The 22,921-nt window shown below is 42.6% G+C and overlaps 1 long non-coding RNA gene across 1 annotated transcript in view; it reads left to right on the top strand.

Annotated features, from left to right (window-relative positions):
• The first annotated feature begins 11,185 nt into the window (after positions 1 to 11,185).
• Positions 11,186 to 22,921, top strand: part of LOC309377935 — a 34,944-nt gene continuing 23,208 nt past the window's right edge. Inside the window, exon 1 of the long non-coding RNA XR_014171778.1 lies at positions 11,186 to 11,384. This is a non-coding gene — a long non-coding RNA (uncharacterized lncRNA). The remainder of the gene's footprint in view (positions 11,385 to 22,921) is intronic.

Genomic DNA, 22,921 nt, shown 5'->3' on the forward strand with positions numbered 1-22,921 from the left:
CCCAATAGGCTGAAGGCATTGTTTCAAAATGAAGAGCAGTAAATGCTCTTCTAAGGGTAACAGAATTTTACACATTTTCTTCTCGTGCATGTGTTCAAAGGTGGAAGAATCAGTCTGCTTCCAGTCCATGCCACATTTGCAAGTGCTTATCCAAAATTCAATTCTGCTGTATTTTTCAGCATTAAACTATTTTTAAAAATAAAAAGCTGCACAAAAATTTGCACTACATTTTAAAATATAGGTTTTAATATGTATTTTCTAAGAAAAGAAAGCAGTTTAAAAAGAAGGTAGGGAGGCCATTTTAATTGTATTTTGATACTCTTTTTGAATAGAAATGTTTGTGTTGTGTATGCAGGCATTGTGGGCTGAAGCCAGGCTGTATGCATGCAATGCAGGCCTAGGCCTTAAGGCCTCCTGGAGCTCAGGAGATTCATCTGCATAACAAAAGGAAGAGGATTATAAAATCCTACAATGACATTGTTAGTAGCTGTCAGGCAGCCAATCCCTGCTGAAATATAGCCAGTGTTGTAATTTGCTAATTGCAGCATTAAGACGACCTATAACAGGCAAGGTATGTGTTTTGCCTGGGCCGGCTCCAGGTATATATACAGTGGTACCTCAGGTTAATAACTTAATTCGTTCCGGAGGTCTGTTCTTAACCTGAAACTGTTCTTAACCTGAAGCACCACTTTAGCTAATGGGGCCTCCTCCTGCTGCTGCGTCGCCGCTGCATGATTTCTGTTTTCATCCTGAAGCAAAGTTCTTAACCTGAGGTGCTATTTCTGGGTTAGCGGAGTCTGTAACCTGAAGCGTATGTAACCCGAGGTGTCACTGTATACCTTAAGTGACCTTGTTTGTCGGACTTGTTCCTGTTGTTACAATAAATTCTTTTGAGCTGAAATCTGGTCTTGGGCCATGCCTGACCCCACCTACACATCAGTTTGGAAAACATGAAAGCCAATGGATAACTATGTTCCAGTGTGCACACACTGAAGGCTGTTGGTTCATGTTGGAATTTCCAAGGCATCCCTATCATCCAATTCCTGCTGTCGAATTCACAAAACATTGACTACCACAAGCACAGGGCCATCAGTCCTCTCATGTAAATAGAAGGAAAGCTTTACCTCAAGACAGTGGGAATGATTAAGTGTCATTCAGCTGAGTCTTTTCAGCAGAAGCCCTGTGCAAAGACTTAAAAACTGGCTTAGGGGAGGGATTGGTAGACTGCCCCCCCCCATGGCATGTGGGAAAAGGAGATTGTTCCATCTAGCAAGATGAGATGCTTACCCTGATAGAACTATCACCTTAGTGTTTCTCCACTGTTGCACCATTGAATTCCTCCCTAAAGCCCAATCTGACCATACAGCATACCGTTTTGAAAGGTTATGGCTTCCCCCTAAGAATTCTGGGAGCTGCAGCTTGTTAAGGGAGCTAAGAGTTTTTAGGAGACCCCTATTCCTTTCAGAGAGCTACAATTCTCATAACTTCCAAGATAACTCTGATAATTGCATCTCTGGGAGGGGAATATATGGCTGGGAGTCTTGCACCAGGATTGGTGAATCACAAGTTGTGATGGACTGGTCTAGGTCATGACCTCCAGCTATTCTGTATTACTTTGCAGATGATGGCATGTGAAATACAAACAGCACAAAACACGCTTCGTCCATCAATAACATTATTGCTTAATGATTCTTCTCTCTCTCTCTCTCTCTCTCTCTCTCTCTCTCTCTCTCTCTCTCTCTCTCCATGTCTCTACAAATCTATGTACAATTCATTTCCATTTTCCTTTCTTTTTCCGTCTTTGGCCTGCAATTTCCATCTCAGCATGCACAAAATACTAGAGTTTTGGAGAGTTATAGATATCATGGAGTGGGGTATTGGGTTTTTTTGTTGGTTTGTAGAACTGAACGAACTATCACCGTTGGCACAGGATAAATAATTCATACATGTAAAATTAATGGTTAGCTTGAAAATGGTTATAAAATATTTAATTTGATTGAAATAGCTAGGCTGGTGTGTTATGCATTTCAGATATGAAGGTTTCAATCAAACAATAAGACAGTTCCATTTTTCATGCTGTTCACACACACTGTTCTCTAGTCCTCTTCTTTAATAAACAATTTCAGAACCTAAATTTGATCATTACATGAAGATTGTCATGGCTGATTATATCATTTTGGAAAACTGATTGCAAGACTAGTTGCTTTCTCTCTCTCTCTATTATTCCATATTCAAGGGTTCTTAAAGGAAGACATGTGGCTTTAGAAGCAATATTTAAAACACAATAGCCAATTTACTAATGCAGGAGGCACTTGTGAGCATCCCATCCAAATTCCATTTTTTGAAAAATTGCTGGATATTTCATGTGATGTAAAAAAAAAAGAATAGCCCTGATTCAGATAAGTATGGGGAAACCTGTGGTTTATACTTGAGACAAAGCCTCCTGTTCCCATAATGCATCCAGGGCTTTGCTGGTCTTTTGTCAGGAAGGAACGTCTGGCTAAATGGCTGAGCAAGTCTAAAACGGCAATTTTAAAAATGGTAAGCAAAAGCAGTAGGAACCAGAGCAGAGCTCCAGACCCTCCAACACACTTACACGTCATATACACAAGTACATCTGACCCAGAGGATTGTGGGTGCCTGCCACCATGCCACAGATATAGGATGTCATATGTACATGCTGGCGACTCCTTCCTCCCGCTATGCGTAGCCAGCAAAGCATCATTTTATGTGGGGAGGTGCTTGGAGGCAGAGATGGAAGACATTGGGAGATAGAGACATCATCCTCTTTCTGTACTTCTCCTGATGGAAACATGCAGATGGGGACAGATATACTCCTGCTGTCTTCCCTTGTACAGTGGTACCTTGGTTTCCAAACATAATCTGTTCAGGAAGATAGTCTGACTTCCAAAACATTTGAAAACCGAGACGCAAAGGGCTATCTATAAATTCAATAGAGAAAATGGGGGGGGGGGCTCAGCGGAAGTCATTTGACTTCCGAGGCACCTTCAAAAACAGAAGCATTTACTTCCAGGTTTTCGGCGTTCGAAAACCAAAACGTTTGACATCTGAGACGTTCGAAAACCGAGGTACCACTGTATATTATTTACTACAAAGCTCAATGACTAAGCTCTTTAGGGACGAAACATATTATAATAATAATAATAATTTATTATTTGTACCCCGCCCATCTGGCTGGATTTCCCCAGCCACTCTGGGCGGCTTCCACAAAAACCAGAAATACACTAAAATATCACAGATTAAAAACTTCCCTGAACAGGGCTGCCTTAAGATGTCTTCTGAAAGTAAGGTAGTTATTTATCACTTTGACATCTGATTGGAGGGCGTTCCACAAGGCGGGTGCCACTACCGAGAAGGCCCTCTGCCTGGTTCCCTGTAGCTTTGCTTCTCGTAATGAGGGAACCGCCAGAAGGCCCTCGGCGCTGGACCTCAGCGTCCGGGCAGAACGATGGGGGTGGAGACGCTCCTTCAGGTATACTGGGCCGAGGCCGTTTAGGGCTTTAAAGGTCAACACCAGCACTTTGAATTGTGCTCGGAAACGTACTGGGAGCCAATGTAGGTCTTTCAAGACCGGTGTTATGTGGTCTCGGCGGCTGCCCCCAGTCACCAGTCTAGCTGCCGCATTCTGGATTAGTTGTAGTTTCCGAGTCACCTTCAAAGGTAGCCCCACGTAGAGCGCATTGCAGTAGTCCAAGCGGGAGATAACTAGAGCATGCACCACTCTGGCGAGACAGTCCGCGGGCAGGTAGGGTCTCAGCCTGCGTACCAGGTGGAGTTGGTAGACAGCTGCCCTGGATACAGAATTGACCTGCGCCTCCATGGACAGCTGTGAGTCCAAAATGACTCCCAGGCTGCGCACCTGGTCCTTCAGGGGCACAGTTACCCCATTCAGGACCAGGGAGTCCCCCACACCAGCCCGCCCCCTGTCCCCCAAAAACAGTACTTCTGTCTTGTCAGGATTCAACCTCAATCCATTAGCCGCCATCCATCCTCCAACCGCCTCCAGGCACTCACACAGGACCTTCACCGCCTTCACTGGTTCTGATTTGAAAGAGAGGTAGAGCTGGGTATCATCTGCATATTGATGGACACCCAGTCCAAACCCCCTGATGATCTCTCCCAGCGGCTTCATATAGATGTTAAAAAGCATGGGGGAGAGGACGGAACCCTGAGGCACCCCACAAGTGAGGGCCCAGGGGTCTGAACACTCATCCCCCACCACCACTTTCTGAACACGGCCCAGGAGGAAGGAGCGAAACCACTGTATAACAGTGCCCCCAGCTCCCAGCCCTCCTAGACGGTCCAGAAGGATGTTATGGTCGATTGTATCAAAGGCCGCTGAGAGATCCAGCAGAACTAGGAAACAACTCTCACCTTTGTCCCTAGCTCGCCGGAGATCATCAACCAGCGCGACCAAGGCAGTTTCAGTCCCATGATGAGGCCTGAATCCCGATTGGAAGGGATCCAAATGGTCCGCATCCTCCAGGCGTGCCTGGAGTTGTTCAGCAACCACGCGCTCAATCACCTTGCCCAAGAATGGAAGATTTGAGACTGGGCGATAGTTGGCCATACTGGCCGGGTCTAAAGATGGTTTTTTAAGAAGCGGTTTGATGACCGCCTCCTTCAGCGGATCTGGGAATGCTCCCTCACAGAGGGAAGCATTCACCACCCCGCAGAGCCCATCGCCCAGCCCTTCCCGGCTTGCTTTTATTAGCCAGGATGGGCAAGGATCCAGGAGACAGGTGGTTGGTTTCACGCGTCCAAGCAGCCTGTCCACATCCTCGGGGGTAATGGATTGAAATCGATTCCATGCAACTTGACCAGGCAGAGCTCTAGCACTCTCCCGCCCCAGCCCTGCTCCCACGGTGGTGTCTAGCTCCTTCCGAATATGAGTGATTTTATCCGCAAAAAACTTTGCAAAATCGTTGCAGGAGATCTTGGGGTCTTTACAAAGCCCCGGTGGTAAAGGTGGTTCTGTTAAATTACGAACCACCTGAAAAAGTCTCCTGCTACTATTTTCTGCAGATGCAATAGAGGCGGTGAAGAAAGTCTTCTTCGCCGTCGCTATCGCCACTTGGTAGGCTCGACGTTGAGCTCTAACCTGTGTCCGGTCAGATTCGGAGTGAGTTTTTTGCCACCGACGCTCTAGCCGTCTCAACGATTGTTTCATCGCCCTCAGCTCCGAAGAAAACCACGGAGCTGTCCGGGCTCCATGCAATCGGAGAGGGCGCTTCGGAGCCAGACAGTCGATAGCCCTGGTTAACTCCGCATTCCAGCGGGCCACCAGGGAATCAGCTGAAAGGCCATCAACATGGGATAAGGCATCCCCTACCACTCTCTGGAAACCATTTGGATCCATTAAGTGGCGGGGGCGGACCATCCGAATTGGTCCCACCTCCCTGCAGAGGGGAAGGGTCGCGGAGAAGTCCAGTTGCACCAGGAACGAGTTATTACCAGTTATTACCAGAACGACGTCTGAGCACTGAACCACTGGTATATCAGAAGTGAGCTCTTTATTTACTGCATTTGCAATTGCTTAAGATAAAACAAACCTTGCCAACAAAGGTCCATATAGTTAAAGCCATGGTTTTCCCAGTAGTGATGTATGGAAGTGAAAGCTGGACCATAAAGAAGGCTGATCGCCAAAGAATTGATGCTTTTGAATTATGGTGCTGGAAGAGACTCTTGAGAGTCCCATGGACTGCAAGAAGATCAAACACATTCATTCTTAAGGAAATTAGCCCTGAGTGCTCACTGGAAGGACAGATCGTGAAGCTGAGACTTCAATACTTTGACCACCTCATGAGAAGACTCCCTGGAAAAGACCCTGATGTTGGGAAAGATGGAGGGCACAAGGAGAAGGGGACGACAGAGGACGAGATGGTTGGACAGTGTTCTCGAAGCTACAAACATGAGTCTGACCAAACTGCAGGAGGCAGTGGAAGACAGGAGTGTCTGGCGTGCTCTGGTCCATGGGGTAACGAAGAGTCGAACACGACTAAACAACAACAAAGATAAAACTAATTTGTGAGGAAAAACTACTTTTGCCATTTTTATGGACGTTTATTGTTTGTTTACTGATACAGTGGTACCTCGGATTAAGTACTTAATTCATTCCGGAGGTCCGTTCTTAACCTGAAACTGTTCTTAACCTGAAGCGCCACTTGAGGTAATGGGGCCTCCCACTGCCGCTGCGCCGCCCGAGCATGATTTCTGTTCTCATCCTGAAGCAAAGTTCTTAACCCGAGGTACTATTTCTGGGTTAGTGGAGTCTGTAACCTGAAGCGTATGTAACCTGAAGCGTATGTAACCCGAGGTACCACTGTAGTTGCCTTGTGATATTACCTTTTGTCAATCTCAATAGTCATTGCATCACCACCGTGTTCATTGTTTTATTGTTAAACTACAACTCCTATCATCAATGAGCATTGGCCATGCAGGCTGGGGTTCCCCACCCCTGCTCTACAGAATATAAAAGGATACATCCTGCTTTGCAGTGCTCATGGTCTAAAATTCAATATGTTGTTGATTCAGCTGCACATACCTAGGCTTAGTTGGGCATGAGAACTAGAAGATGCATGTAAGCATCACTGTACAGAAGAGCAACCGTGTTTCTGCTTTACTATATAGTCAGATCTTCATTCAACCCAAGTTTACTTCACTGCTGAACAGCCCACATTTCTGGCAGTTCTGTGGTAGCATGACAACCCCATGGTTGTTTGGGCACCTGTTATACTTCTGTTCAACCTTCTTTCTCAACCAGTCAACTGGCTGTTGTGAACTGACTCGGTGTTCTGGAGAAATAGCAAGTGACTGTGGAAGACGACTAATACATCCAGGGCTGATACTGCAGTATAATTAAACACTATGTTTGACAAGAAGACTGTACAGTCTGACACTTTAAAAAAATGGTCTGTGTTAAATGTAAATTTATAGCTCTTTACGCATGCTTATTCTCATCTAGCTGAGTTAATGTATTCCACTTCTCCTGAATTTCTGCCAATTAACAGATAAAAAGGCACTCTTTACAAGCCTATACTGTTTCATGATTTTGAGGGCACAAAATCAACACAAAAAGAATTCCTTAATCCGCCATTGCCCAAGGAAGTTTTATCCAAACTCACTTGTTTTTTCCAATTCACTGTGAAGTATGAGAAACAAGTGGGTTAAGATATAACTTCCTTGAGGAGTAGTAGATTAATAAATTCTTTTGTGCTAATATTTTATTAATTCCATTCTTTCCCCCCCCTTTAGTTTAATGGAACAGGAGAATAACACTTATATGTTATTTTAAATGCCATACCCACCAGCCATTTTTGGATTTCTTTTGGTGTGGATGCTGTTCTTTCTGATGTTTATCTGCTTACTCAAACTGTTGCCTGCTCCACCTCTCTCATATGAGCTGAACCATTAATTTGTGTCATGTACCCAGTACATGATAGGAAAATTCATTGTGTCAGTCAACAGACAGTCAGAGAAGTTAATCAGTTTCTGAGAAATTGTGGTATGGTTGCCTAGAAATCACAAAATTCGCCCAAATAGGTGGATCTTAAATTTTTTGGAGTATCAGCTGAAAATCAATGAAGTCAGATTTGGAGTGCAATTTGAGAGATAGCAAATCTTGTCTTATGACCCCGCCCCCATTTCCCCATAATTTGAGACAGCACCTTGAACACCCTTTGCAAAGAGACTATTGTATCTTGGAAACACAAAAAAGAAGAGCATAGACACAGAGGGATAAACTATCCATTGAGAGTCACCTGCGGTGGTAGATCTATAAAGAGTGAACCCAATGTGTGAATGCTTAAGAGTTAGCCCATTTCTGGATGGCTCACTTTTGAAGGACTTGCCCTATCAATCTGACTAAGGAGTGTTTTCTTTTTATATCCTATTTCAGCATGGATATCCAACACATCTAATATACGGATATGTGACAGAAAGTTGCAATTTTATATTTATCCTTGACTGATGCATCCTTATACAATAATGACTCTTCAGTCAACTCACAGGCATAAGAGAAATTACCGGCACAGGCATGAATGTCATTGCTCACATTTCTGAAAAGGGTTCTACGTGAACGTATCACAGAAGAGTGGTAATAGCCATAATCACAAAAGCATTCCCCATCTCAACAAGTTTAAATGGACAAAGCACCACGAGCTGAGGATATTAAAGTCATTTGGTTTGTCCTCTACATTCTTTCAAGAATGCAAAGCTGGCTAGAGTGGGGGGAAAGAAGAGCTGACACATGAATCAGCTCACTTGAACACCACAAAAAGAAACAACTTCCCTGCTCTTCCCACCAGATTTATTTTTCCATTAAAGTGTCTACAGATGCTTCCTTCTGAATAGGCAGTGCGTAAACATCTCTCAAATAATGTGCCTGCCCTTGTACGATTCCTAGAACAGGCAACCCATATATTTGACTAAATTAAAAGTAGTGCCGCTGACACCAGGCATTTTCACAACCGTATGAGGAATACGTTCCGGATGAATTTCTAACATTACCTCAACAGCATAGGATCCATAACAGCACCAAGGGAATGTGAGGTGCTGTGGACCATTTGGGACAAACTCCTGCTTTCTAATCTTATGCATCAGGGCAGCAGCGGAAGTTGAAGAGCTTGTATTGGGTCAGCTTTGAGACAAATGAAATTGCAAAAGGAATGACAGGAAGCTGTGGCCACTAGGTTGGGGAGTACACAGGGCAAAGGAAGAAAACAATAAATGAAATTACTTGATCAATCTATTTTTAACTTCAGGTGACTGTCCAGGGTGGCACATTTTTTTGGTTATCTGTTCTGCACATACTTCATGAGCTTCTGCTTGTACCGATTGTGTTGATGTCACCTAGTGCGGTCACACTATCAAGAGCACCAGATGGGAGCTGCTCAACTGTCACCAACCTTACTGCCACCTTGACCTTCCCTGTCTCCCTCTCAAAGAGCAGCAGTGCAACTGTTGCCAGGAAGCTAGTGTTGCAGCTCCACCCCGCTGGGTGAGTTGTTCCTGCTTTTGTGGCATGTCATGGTCCTCCAAACTATATTTCTGGTTCTTCTCGCTAGGTTCCAGACATGCCCCTGGGACCATCCAGGTTCTCTTACACATCTCTGAGTTTAAAATGTGAGCTAAAATGAGTTTGGATTAGACCATAAAGAATGATCTCAAAAGTCACAGATTAGTCTGGATAAGCCTCTTGCTTAGTATCTAACCAGGGACTAATATGGATATCTGAAAATACACAGAGACGAGGAGGAAATAAATATTATCTTCAGATGAAATGAGAGTTGCCCTCTGTGTAAAAGTGCCTTCATTACTATCAGGAATACATTTTCTTGTCTCATTATTTTGCTTCAGTATGGAAAGAAACAGAAAGTATGTGGCTATTTTAGGGGTTTGATTGCTTCATCAAGATATCTCTCATGAGGGTTGACCTTTGGTATTATTATTTTGTCTGGTGAACAAAACAAGACAGTATCATTATCAGAAAATACTCTTTTTTTCTGGTGAGTGAAAATAGAGCCCATGGAGGAAAGGGAAAGGCACTGTTGAGTCTCATATTATCTGCTATAAAGAAATTGTTGTTTCCAAAGTAGCACTACATGAATGTTCCAAGCATTCAAAGATTTCTGCTTCTGCAACAGAACCATTATTCCCTTCTCCTACCCATGCATTTCCTCAATCTGTTTTTGGCATTCCCCCAACCATTTGGAGCAATTGGAGAAGGGGCAAAAGCATACAGGAGGCAGAGAGGGTGCAAGTTCCACTGTAGTGGTATAAATCCAGGTGGTTCAGGAAAAAGGGGGAAGTGGATGGGAGGTTCCATTTACATATCACCCCTGCTATGTTGCAGTTGAAGCAAATGAAGAGACCGTCTCTGCTCATCCCACAATGATCCCAGTCCCTGGAGGAGGCATGTAGGATATTTCATATGCATAAAAATGGGTATTGGTCAGCTTTAATCTTTTGTTGGAAGTCGCCCAGAGTGGCTGGGGAAACCCAACCAGATGGGTGGGGTATAAATAAAAAGTTGTTGTTGTTGTTGTTACTTGAATGCTTGCTGCCTTTGTGATAAATGGCTCTTTTGATCACCTAGTTAAAGGACATGTAAAATATGTATTTTATGGTAAAGCACATTGAACAGTATTGAAAAATACGGGTTTTTTGAGAGGGAAAGGCATACAGCAATGTATACAATAATACATATAATTTGCAAAGCAAATGTTTAAGGCATTCTTTTAAAAAATCCACACAAAACGGGAGGCATGGACCTATGACTGAGTGCCAGCAACAATGAAATTGGGTGGAATTAGGAAGATTTGTCCATCGCTACAGTGGAATAGGAATCAATAGGAAAAGACTGAGCTTCTCATTGGAAATATATAAATGAGCTCAGTACCACCAATAGAACTTTAAGTATGTATTATCTTTGATCTGCATGAACTTCTGAATAAATGGTGGGTTTCTCCATTCCAGGTCCTTGTTTATACTTTCTGGCAGTTAAATTTGGCATGGATTAAAATTCTATTTCTTCCGCAGGCTGGGTGTACATAATGCTCATGAAACTGAGACGAATTACAGTGGCTCAGCTTAGGTGCTGCTTTGACAGGGACCACATGCCAGTTTAAATCACTTCTGAATTGTGAGCACTATTCCAAATGAAGGAGATGGTGCCAATTCTGCTGAACTGTTTAGAGTGTTCAGGGTATTTGGATGATGAAACTAATAAGCCTTCCAGGGTGGTTACTGCCACCAAATGTGAATTCAATAGCTCCATGCATACAGCTCATTATGATGCTGTAAATTAGAATGGATAGAAATGAAACAAAAACTCAGCCCCCAATATTTATCAGCTGAATGTCAGTATCGTCCAGGTGCCTTGCTGTCTCCATCAATCTCTTCCATGAGTATCTAAAGTAGAATACACAGAGGTGATCATTTCTTCTGGAGTGACTTCATTTGTTGAACATTTGTTTACAAATTAAGGTTGCAGAGGTTGTATGAAATGGAAGCTTTTATTGCAGCCGACAGACAGCTCCTAAAGGCCAAGTTATCCCTGACATCATTCACACAATTAGTATCTGAGTTACTGTTTCTGTCAGGGGTAGAATCTGAATTGAGATTGTGGTGTGGGTTTAGGAAGCATCTTTTACTCTGACCGTGATCCCAATAGGCTGCTGTTTGCATCCTGAACAAGCCTGATGGCAATGGGAGTTTTCCTTAGCAGCTGTGGGTGTGCTCAGATGGGATCAGCACCATGGCAGAAGCAATGGTATAAAGGCCTCTATCCATCTAGCTGTAGCTCCATCCACTGGCCAAAGGAACAAGAACCACCAACCGCTATTTAAGGAAGAACCAGCAAGGTAAGATCAGCCTGGCCTCAGCTGGGTATATACAGTCACCTCATTGTTCTGACCATGAAGAACTGGTCTTCCTCTGGGTTTCCCACCTGTTTTCCTTTTCTTGTGTGTCTTGTCTCTTTGGCAGCCATCTCTCTCTCTCTCTCTCTCTCTCTCTCTCTCTCTCTCTCTCTCTCTCTCTCTCTCTCTCTCTCTCCATGTGAGCCACTTTTGGGGTGTGGGGAAATTCTCTTCTGAAAAGCAGGATAAAAAAAACAGTAAATAAAAGCATTTACTCTGGTGTCTAGATCACAACTGGTCAGTTCTTTTGGAAACAGCAGCATGGTAAAACAGGGGCAATTTAACTAGATTAGCAATTTCTTCATAATATAAGCACAAAAACCTACTCCCATGCCTCAAATAGCCAATGAAGTGTATATCTATTTAGGTGCACAATACTCTATTATTATCTCCAGTGCAATATTTGGCAAATCTACATCTTGATGTTGATGAAGTTGTTATTAGTAGCACTCTAAAGAGCTGTGACAGATGAGATAACATTGTCCAGACCAATTAAATAGAAACTGTAAAGAGGAAACTGGTGTTTGTGGGGAAGACAGTCCTAACATGGGATAATGAGTCTAACCCAGTGGTTCTGACATGAGGGAGCACTTCCCACCTTCGTTTATTCTGCCTATGCCCCCATAGAAGTCTGCCACACAGCACCCCTGAAACTCAAGTTAATTACAGGACCGCTTGTAAGAGACTAAGAAGTATTCAGATTAGGGCTGCTGCTATGGACCTAAGAAAAAGCACTTTTGAAACTGTCATTTTGACTGCTGGAGGTGGAGGCTTGCCAAGAGCTTCTTGAAATGCTCTTTGCATGTTAGACTTTTGTAACTTGCATTTAATCTTGCTCTATGGTTACTCCACCACCATTGCCTCTGCTGCCTCTTGGTTCACTACTGTTCTTCATGGACACTGTGAACCTGAATGTGTGTGGGTTTCATGAGGAAATGGTCAGCGGAAAACTGCCTACCAGTAGGGAAGGGAGTAGCTAAGGATTCTGTGATCAACTGAAGTGTCTCTCAGCCTGGAAAACAATTTTTAGCTGTTGGTTCAAATGGACCTGCTTAGAAAGTGTTTTGTGGGGTTGTTGTTTTTTTTCAAAAAGAAATTCTGGATAGGAACAATACCTTCTAAAAAAAGGAAAGCAATTTGAGGGCCTTTTGTAGAGAGAGAGGGAAAGAGACGGCTTTAATGACAGAGAAATCACTGTGGAAATTTCATTCATCAGTAGCATCACCACCAGCAGCTTAAATGAAGTAGTTAATAACATCCTCCCCTCTCTCGTTCTGAGTCATCTTTCCTCTTTCACATACAAAAATTGAGTTGTTGACTTCCTCAATCTTTTTCTTCCTGGACAACCCCTGCTTCTCCATCAATACATCATTGAGGCATCTCATTTGTATGATGCATAGCAATAATCCATAACTGAAATGCAATTACTCTGATGATAAACCACAAAGTGATGAGGGCCAGCTGCTGGGGCTGTCTTTTGTGAGTCTTACTAACAGTTACACTATTATTTAAAAGTGATTATTTGTGGGGGGTGCACATGGGGGTTTGTGTGTGTGTGTGTGTGTGTGTGTGGAAGGGATAACTACTGGCTTGGAAAGGCTTCCGACTAGGAAATGCCTTTCCTCCAACTCAGCCTAGCACATTTATTCTTGGTTCACAAACAGAGCAATTTACCTGAAGCAAGCAATTGCTTCCCTTCCATGCTGAGGGTTAACCGATCTTTATCTTTGTTACAAAGCACTCACAGGATCACATGATGTGCATCATATCAGGTCAGGCAACTTCCCCCTCTATCTCAGCTTTGTCTATTCTCACCAGCAGCTCTTTTGCCAGGGTCTAAGGCAGAGGCGGCTGGTGTGGTGAAGCACAGCCCAAATCCCTATTGTCAGTGGCCAGCATTAAAGAAGCAAAATAAGGAGCACAAAGAAGACACTATAAAGTAGCATAGAGTTAGTTAGTTAGTTAGTTAGTTATAAAAGTTATGGTTGTGTCCTGAACTCCAACGAGGAGAACTGCAAAATATCTGGGATCATCTGCTGATGGGTTTTGCTTGCTGCAGCACAGCAGTTGGCCACATGGGGAGTGGTAGATGCATTTTTATCAGGGGCGGGGGGGGGGGCTGCCCTCCTAATTCCAGTCTCACTACAGTTTACCTGCACTGTAATGGAGGGAGGCAATGTAGCAGTTACACAATTATATGCTCCCCTCTCCTAAACAGGCACAAAAGAGAACTTTGAAAGGCTGCAAACAGTGCCTGGCATACCACTTCTGTAGCATAAGTGGCCCAGAAGTCATTTTAAAAAATGAAATGAACTTCCATACCATGCTTATTTCATCACCCTCTCATAATTGGTTAAATTGTGGTGCCGATAACACCAAGGTTGCAGGTTTGATCCCTGCAGCTAATATGGTAGCTGCATATTCCTGGATTGCAGGGGGTTAGACTAGATGATCCTCAGAGTCTATGATTCTATGATAAGAGGAAGAATAGATTCCACCATTCCTTTAAGCTACCTGGTCCCCCATCTGTTCTCCTTTTTGATTGTTTTTAAACACCGTAAACCTTCAGCAGCTTGTGTTGTGCCTAGCTTGTCTGATTTTTGTCAGAGTTGACCCAGAAGTCACCTTGCACATATGCTAAACAAAAGAGAATAAAAGCCACAACTGCATGCATCCCAGACATGGGAGCCCTCTGAATGTTATCTCTCATTTCAGAAGCTTCATTGGCTTCAGCACTTGGAAGCACTTTGCATCCCTGACTGCCTTTGAGGCTCATTTTAAAGTGCTTTTCCTCCCCAAGCTTGTTCTTCATTCCATGCTTACCTGGAGGATGCAAGTTGACTTTGAGAAGCAGACCACCCAGGTGAACTATAATACAGTAGTATAATAACAGCAGGTGACTGCAAAATATAATATAATATAATATAATATAATATAATATAATATAATATAATATAATATAATAATATAATATAATAATAATATGTGATTGTTGTTTAGTCAATAAGTCGTGTCCGACTCTTTGTGACCCCATGGACCAGAGCACGCCAGGCACTTCTGTCTTCCACTGCCTCCCGCAATTTGGTCAGACTCATGTTTGTCGCTTCGAGAACACTGTCCAACCACCTCGTCCTCTGCCGTCCCCTTCTCCTTCTCCTTGTGTGCTCCATCTTTCCCAACATCAGGGTCTTTTCCAGGGAGTCTTCTCTTCTCACGAGGTGGCCAAAGTATTGGAGCCTCAGGTTCAGGATCTGTCCTTCCAGTGAGCACTCAGGGCTGATTTCCTTCAGAATGGATAGGTTTGAGCTTCTTGCAGTCCATGGGACTCTCAAGAGTTTCCTCCAGCACCATAATTCAAAAGCATCAATTCTTCAGCGATCAGCCTTCTTTATGGTCCAGCTAATGAATTCTGTCTTTAGTTTCCCTATGGAGTTCTAATATTCTGCCCCATTCAAGATGTTATATTACCCTGAGAAAGCAATAAGTAAGTAAGTAAGTAAGTAAGTAAGTAAGTAAGTAAGTAAGTAAGTAAATATGCCCAGAGGTTGTTCACTTTTGGCCACAATCCAAGGCAGATTTACTTTCTGGAGCCAATTGAAACCAATGCACCCCCTCCCTGCTACTTTCATCCTTGGCTAAATTCTGAACCCAACCCTCTGTTAGTACTGAGACGGCTAAAGAGGGTTAATAGGACTGCCTTTTTGAGCTATGAAATTAATCTGTGGACATATGCTGATGGTTGCCTGTGGCCAGAATTCATTATAAATATCACCCAAGTTAGGGCTGCCATGCATTGCCAGGATTTCAAAGGCAGAATTTATGTCCAGGGGAAATTTCTGAAAGGTGGTGCTTTGTCCAGGAGTCAAGTCAATCCAGTCAGGGGGAAATACGGGGTGTCCTGGTTTTTACTACTTGAAATATGGCAACCCTACCTGAATTGGGTTTTTCTGTGGTTTTTCATACCTGATTTCCTCTTCCGATTTTGATGAGTTATTAGCAGACCTTTATAACAGAACACATTTTATGAATAACAGCCAATTCAGAGTCTATTGTACTTGTAAGGGCATAAACATTAAGGGTAAATGTTTGACTTATTTAATGACTGCCCATAAAGAGTATATAAAACAACACTCGTCTTACATTGGGGCTTTCAGCTGTTCCAGATTTCCTATGTTTGAGGGCAGGAAATGGACTGATTGTCATCACTGAAGAATTATGCTGGAATGGAAATTCTCAAGGTTGTTTGCCATCCATCATTTTAATGTTAGTGTTATCACTCCTTCTGGCCTGACTGAATTTGTATTGTAATCTCAAAAAAAGCAATCACATTAAACGAAAGACATTTATGTCTAAATCCCCCAAACAACTTTGGATTATAGTTATTTACTGTACACATGAAATTAGAAAGACACTAACAGTGATACAAAATGGCAATCAAGGATGTGACACAAAGGTGCATGTCATGGCAGTGATAAAAACAAGTTAATTGCCATTTCTTTTGAACCAGGGGCTGATCATACTCTAATTACTATTATAATAAGAAAACTCCCCCCACTTTGATAAATGCCCTGTCAAATACCTCTGTCATTAAAAGCTCATATTAAAACCAAGAAGCTAGAATATATGACAGGTTATGAAAAGAAATGCCAGAAGGCCTAAGATCTGAAATCCTTAAGGAAGTTCATATTTTTATTACATTGTGGGTGATTGATATAATCAGTTCCATACTATTTTCACTCTATGGGGATATGCATCACCTGTTAGTTTAATGGGTCTTGGGTTTGCTCCCAAACAAAAAAGTGCAGGGCTACAGTTTTTGAATGTGTACAAAAGTTCATGTGAATATACATATAAATAAGATATTGTTATCATACACTAAGTAGAAAGTAAAACCAACACTGATTTACAATTCTTTTAAAAAGAGGTGTCCCAAGACTCTAACTTGCCTCAAAGTCTCTTTTCGAGGCTCGTGTCTCTAATCTTAAACTTTAGGAGTGCTGCTTTAGTTTTTGAGAGGGCCTTTCCTGCAATGACTTTGCAAAGCCATCCCCAAGGAAGAATGCCTGGCAGTGACATTACAAGCTTTTTTGCATCATATGAAGACCTTCCCGTTTGTAATTTTAGATTGTGGATGGGTTTTCTATTCTTCCACATGAGGAGAGCAGATTAAACAGGCAAGACACAAGGCTAGGACCAAATTAGAGCTAGGACCAATTTATTAATTATAATTTGTGATCTGCATAGGGGCAGTGGTAGGCTCTCAAATTTCAGCAGTGCCCTGTGCGGTGCTAAAATTCGACCCCCCCCCCTGCCTCTCATGCTCCATTCTACAGCATTGTTTTGGTCCTCCTGCAGGGTGGCAACCAGTGCAGACACACCCGACGCAATACCCTAAACTGCCTCCGATAGATGAAACCAATGTGTGGGAAATATTCCAAAATAGTTATGAGGCACCTAAGTCTGTCAAAATTGGGTGAGCCTATCATACTGAGAGGGAAAGTGGCTGTAATTTCACCTCTCCCGCTGTCCTACAAGTCTTCAGGTGATGAGGAAGGCCTTCTTGGTGTCCGCTTGGTGCCCCAGAACTTTAAATGAGTGATGCAGATTATCCAGAAACTCTGTTTGCCTGAAAAGTGCCTCAAGGTACTTGCTATCTGTGCAAACCTGTTCCCTTTCCCACACACAATTCAATTGACTTATTTGACTTGGCCCTCACCCTGACCTACAGAATGGAATACACACGCAAATAAAATCCTCTACTGGCTAATCACTGATAAAGATTTCTAAAATTTACAGAAATGAGAGTACACCAGCGTTGTGCAAATCGGTGTTCTCTTTTTCAGTCTCTCTCTCTCTCTCTGGTGATGTGTAACTGGCCCTCCTGGTGGGGGACCCTTGACGTTTCTCTTTCCCAGAGCCCCTTAAATTTGCTCTTCTTCCTCAGGGCTCAGATTTGCTGTGGAAAGCTCAGAAGAAATTCTTCAGTCACTGATGCCCCATCTCACAAAAAGTGGTCCAGTTTGGCATTCCTCGGTGCTGGTTACAGTGATACTCCAAGTCATTTTCTGTGAGAATTGGCTCCTTTTCTGACACTTCGTCAGCCAGTCGTTCAAGTTGAACTACATGAGGGATTAAGACGGGCATACAAGAATCCAGTGAAGATGCTCTGGAAGACTTTTGCAGTAACTCTAACTTGTGCACAATCGTATGGGCAGATAAACATTTCTGTTCACCTCATCTCTAACTTCAAATAGATTATATACCATAAGTCCTAAACTCCAACATTCCAATCTTTATAGCAATAGTCCATTTTCGCTAAAGTGGCATATGCATCAGAACCTGGTCGAAAATTCGATAGGCCCTTTAGTTACCACTCAGGGACAGTTAAATAACAAATGTAGCAAATAAATCCCCAAAACAAAAATAGGCCTGTCAGTTTCACCTTTTGGGGGTGATAGATTATCTCTCTAACGTATACTTATACCACTTCTGAGTCTTATGTGTTTTCCGGTAATTTTTGTTTTCATCTAACCACTTCCTTTTAAAATAAAGGTTTGTCATGTTAACTTTTAGGCCAACAGCTGTTCAGATTTAAGGTAAACTTTACAAAATGAAGGACATTTGATGGTGAAGACAATTCTTAGCTTATCAGTGAGTTAATCAAGACAATCAACATAAGCTTTGTAAGAGACAAACAGCAAACCAGAGCCCCTCACATTAAATATAATAAAAATATTATTTATATGCCACCCATATGACTGGGTTGCTGCAGCCACTCTAGCCGGCTTCCAAGAAAATATTAAAAACACAATTAAAATATGTTACCAAGTTATCAATGAGCTTTGCAAGAGGTTTATTGAAAATAAGCTTTGCTCCGGCTTTGAACTTGCAAAGGTGCTTTGTAGGTAGTACCAGAGAAAAAGAGGTCCATGCGTGCCTCACAAAACCTTATCATCTATCCATCCATCCATCCATCCATCCATCCATCCATCCATCCCTTTCCATGCCTTCCAAGAAACTTCTATTGCTTTGAGCATGAAAGGGAAAGACTAGATTGAGATATGGAAGGTTCATTAAGACCAGAGCTGGCCCTATCGTTAGGCAGTGTGAGGTAACTGCCTCAGGCTACAGAAGCAGCTGTGGGTGGGAAGCAGCTGCAAGATGATGGAGGACGAAGCTGTGTGCGTACAGCACAACCTGCCCTGTGCCCCCTGAGCTGCCCTCTGATACAATAGTTCAGTTGACTTCTGAATAGGGAATGAAGGGAGATCTCTATCTTGCCCTTTGCCTCAGGCACCAAAATGTCTTGGGCCAGCTCTGACAAAGATACCCCCATTCCAAATTCCCTCTAACATTCCATTTTCTCCATGTTTCTTAGTTGCAAGTGGATCGTCCCCAATGTTATTCTAAGTGTAACTTTTAAAAAGAGAAAGTTTAAGGAAGAATATTGAATCTGAACACGGTCAGCTCCACAGGTACTTCGGCACAGAGAATTCACGAGGCAGTGAATGCCTGAGTCACAGGCCAGGTTTTCACCGCCTCTTTTTACAGAGGATTTTTTATATATTCGATTTTGAAATATGTAAGTGTCCTTCCGTCAGTATATCAGGATTGCAAATATATAACCTGGAACCATATAGATCCTTTGAAAAGCCTTGCTACCTCCAGCAGCTTAAAGGCTTCCAAATATCAAAGACCGGGCTTAATCTTTTCTGTAAACCTTTGTGCAGTTGCTTTAAAGTACTCCCTCCCCACTGCCAAAGACCTCAAAGTATAAAAGTGAAGTCACATAAATACATCTTTCAGATGAACTGCAAAGTGATGTATAGGGGGAATAGTGCTGTCAAGGAAAATAAAATAAAAAGGCAAGCCATATGAAGCCTCCAAACTCCAGCAAGCTACATTAAGAGTGTGAATTGAAGTGGACAACCCATTTCCCCCTGAAATACATTTTGCCCATAAGTTTGTGTAGCAGTCTTAAGGCTGAAACAGATATATCAAGAAGAAAATTCTTGACTTGATCTTCTCACTTTTAAATGTATACTTTGAAGCAGTGGTGATCCAGCTGTGAACAGAGTCATGTCTCCAGAGGTGCATTTAAAAAAAAAACCCACTGTATTGTTATTCCCAATGTAAATCACCTGCTGTTAGCACCACTATGGAAAAAAGAGGCTTGACTTAGGTGCCTGTGTCCCCCCACCCCACAGCAGCTTCAAGTAATAATTGGATTTAGAAAACAGTGTGAATGGAGAAGGTTAAATCCACTGGGGGACATCTGTGGCTCAGAGGCAGAACACTTGCTTTGCATGCAAAATGTCTCAGGGATGATCCCTGGCATTCCAGTTAGGGCTGCATAAAAACTCCTGTCTGAAACCCTGGAGGCTTGTTGCCAGTAAATCAGTGTAGGCTGGTGTAGTTAACATGGTGCCCTCCAGTCTTTTGCAATTAGTTTATTTTGCACAAGTCTCTATTCCATTTTGTTGTCAGTAGATATAGAAATATATGGAGGTGGTATCCAAATAACTGGGACGTAGGTGGCGCTCTGGGTTAAACCACAGAGCCTAGGGCTTGCCAATCAGAAGGTCAGCAGTTCGAATCCCCGTGACGGGGTGAGCTCGCGTTGCTTGGCCCCTGCTCCTGCCAACCTAGCAGTTTGAAAGCACGTCAAAGTGCAAGTAGATAAATAGGTACCACTCCAACGGGAAGGTAAACAGCGTTTCCATGCACTGCTGTGGTTCGACACAAGCGGCTTAGTCATGCTGGCCACATGATCCGGAAGCTGTATGCCGGCTCCCTCGGCCAGTAAAGCAAGATCGGTCATGACTGGACCTAATGGTCAGGGGTCCCTTTACCTTTTTATCCAAATAACTAATTTCATCAGTGCAAGGAGTTACACTTGTATACTGGAGCTTTCCCCACCTCCTACCCCTCTGCACCCCATAAATATTTTGTGGGAGTTCTCCCAATCCTCCCGAGTGAATTTAGGGAGGATGCGGACACATGCAGGTATGAGGGGACAGGAAGTTCCATCGCACATGAGACTAAGGAGAGTCCTCCCCTCCCTTTAGTAACTTCACAGCAAGAATTAACAAGCAGTTCATATTTTATAATCCTTTTTATTCAGTCATCTGGTTGCAAGCAAAAAGCCACATCTCTCCACAAGGGGAGCAGTTGACTACTCTAAATCCTTCCTCTTCCATCCCCAGCAACATCCTGGGTGCCAACGAGAAGTTCCTCATCCTCTCTGCATTCTTTGTTTCTAATACGGATGGACCTCCTAGTTCTTGGGGAAGGAGGGCTTCCCACACTCTCTAATGACATCTCTGCTGGCTGTTCCCTCCTTTCTGTTTCTCTTTCCATTATCTTGTAACTAGGCAACTCCTGTGGAAGCTGCTCAGTGTCTGTCTCTCTCTCTGCTCCTGAAACCGCTGGAAACAGGAGAGGGTGAATTTTCCCCCTCCTCCTCTTCTTCAGAGAGAAGCTGATCAGCCTGAGAATGCATTCCCCAATCCTCAGATCCAGACCATTCCCTGACAGGTGACAGTCGTGTATAGAAAGAGTCCATGCCTTTATGGAAGTTGAACAGGTTGATGAAAGGCAGTTCCCATCTTCCCTGAACACTAGCTGCGTTGATGAGGCTGATGGGATTTGTAGTCCAAAACATCATTCACTTGATGTGTAGTGAATGCTGACCTAGATAGACTAATGGTCTGACTTAGTCTTTAAGTAGCTTCCTGTGTTCTTTAGATCCAGCCCAATGCTACTGGTCCAATCAAAACCGAGTTTCCAATGGCTTGTGTACCCCGCCCTACCCCCCATAAAGAAGAATGGATTGTTTCAATGATGAATATCTTCTGTTGCATCTGTTCTGTCCCATAATATTTTGAATGTAACTGCACAATTCTATACATATATAGAAGCAACACCCATTGGTTTTCAATAAGGTTTACTTCCAGAGAACTGTGAACAGGACTGTAGCCTAAATGTAAATCACACATTGAATAACTTTAAATACCATTGCATTATTTGATCAGATTATACTTTCTGTATTATATTGCAGAAACATTTAAGAAATCATTGAGAGTCATCTAAAGGCCCCCTCAGCTCACTTTGGGTAAATCTGGAAAGTGTGACCATGAGACAGGATCAGATATAGATCTTCGGTAAATTCTGGCAATTTCTGGATTTCCTATAAATGTAGGATACTTATCCGGAATCTTACAGTGTGACTGATCTATAATATGCAAGTGCCTCTGCATATAATTAAGTATCACTTTCTCATGCATTATAACATCAAACTAGCTTATCAGCTCATACGGAAAAACAGATGGGTATCATGTAATCAAGAATAATCCAAAGTAAGATAAATAGTGGCATATTTAATCATCTCCAATCAGGATTTCTCAAGAAGAAAAATGCCCTTCTGAAAAAGGATCAGGGTTCCAGAAAGTGAATATTTGCTATTTGGATAAAAGACTATTCATGTAAGAAGGCAAGTACTACACCTCGCAATTATCTTTTCATATTTGACTTTGAATAAGAATTTTCAATTCACTATCCAGCTTTTGCCTCCTGCTTAATCCTGAAATTAAACCTCTATTTATGGCATCAGCACCTGTTGCCATGGAAATGAATGTGATGATCCAACATTATGGATTCACCAGAGACGACGGTAGGAGGGTAAGAGGGCTGGGAAAGAGTAAACATTGGTTCATTTGACTTTCTCTCAGGATTAGCAAAGGAGGAAAAAGTAATGGGGACGAGAAACAAAAGAATGGCTTTACCAAATAGCTTACATTATAATTGTGAAATTTGAATGGTGTTTGCTCTTCTTGTACGGAGCAACTTGCATTTAAGATGGGAACAGCAAAGCAAAGTGAAGGTCATGGCATCTGCACAGTGTGGTGTGACCACCAGTGAATTTTAGGACCTCTGATTTTTCAGATGAAACAAAGTGTGTAGCCCAGGAAACTTTGTAGAAACTTCCAGGAATCAAACTTTCTAAAATGTAGGTCAGGTATCTGCCTTCCTCTCAACCTCAAGTGATGAAGGTGGAAATTGTTGCTGATCTGATCTCTTTCACGTTCCTAACCTTGGCCAATTGTGGTGGTGATCTCTGTTGGGTTTTTTTCAACAAAAGAAAAAGGAGAGAGAAAGCTCTTTTTGCAAAATACAGTGCTGGCTTGATTTAATATTACAGCTTTGCAAAAGCTTTGTCCCAGGACTGTACCATTTTGGCCTTGGGTGGTAATCAACTAAGTTTTACTCAGAATAGACACATTAATGTGACTAAATTAAGCCCATTCATTTTAACTAGTCTACACTGAGTAAAACTTAATTAAAATGTAGATTGGTATTCTACAGGAGCTTCTTATGAGTAAAACGTTGCTGTTAAATGACTAAGTGTTTAAAATGGGTTTGGGGCTCACATTTTGATAAAGGAGATATTTCAAGAGAAATGTGTGGTTTGACTTTCATGT

The sequence above is a fragment of the Podarcis melisellensis genome, assembly GCF_964234715.1.
Source record: "Podarcis melisellensis genome assembly, chromosome: 1".
NCBI classification, from domain to species: domain Eukaryota; kingdom Metazoa; phylum Chordata; class Lepidosauria; order Squamata; family Lacertidae; genus Podarcis; species Podarcis melisellensis.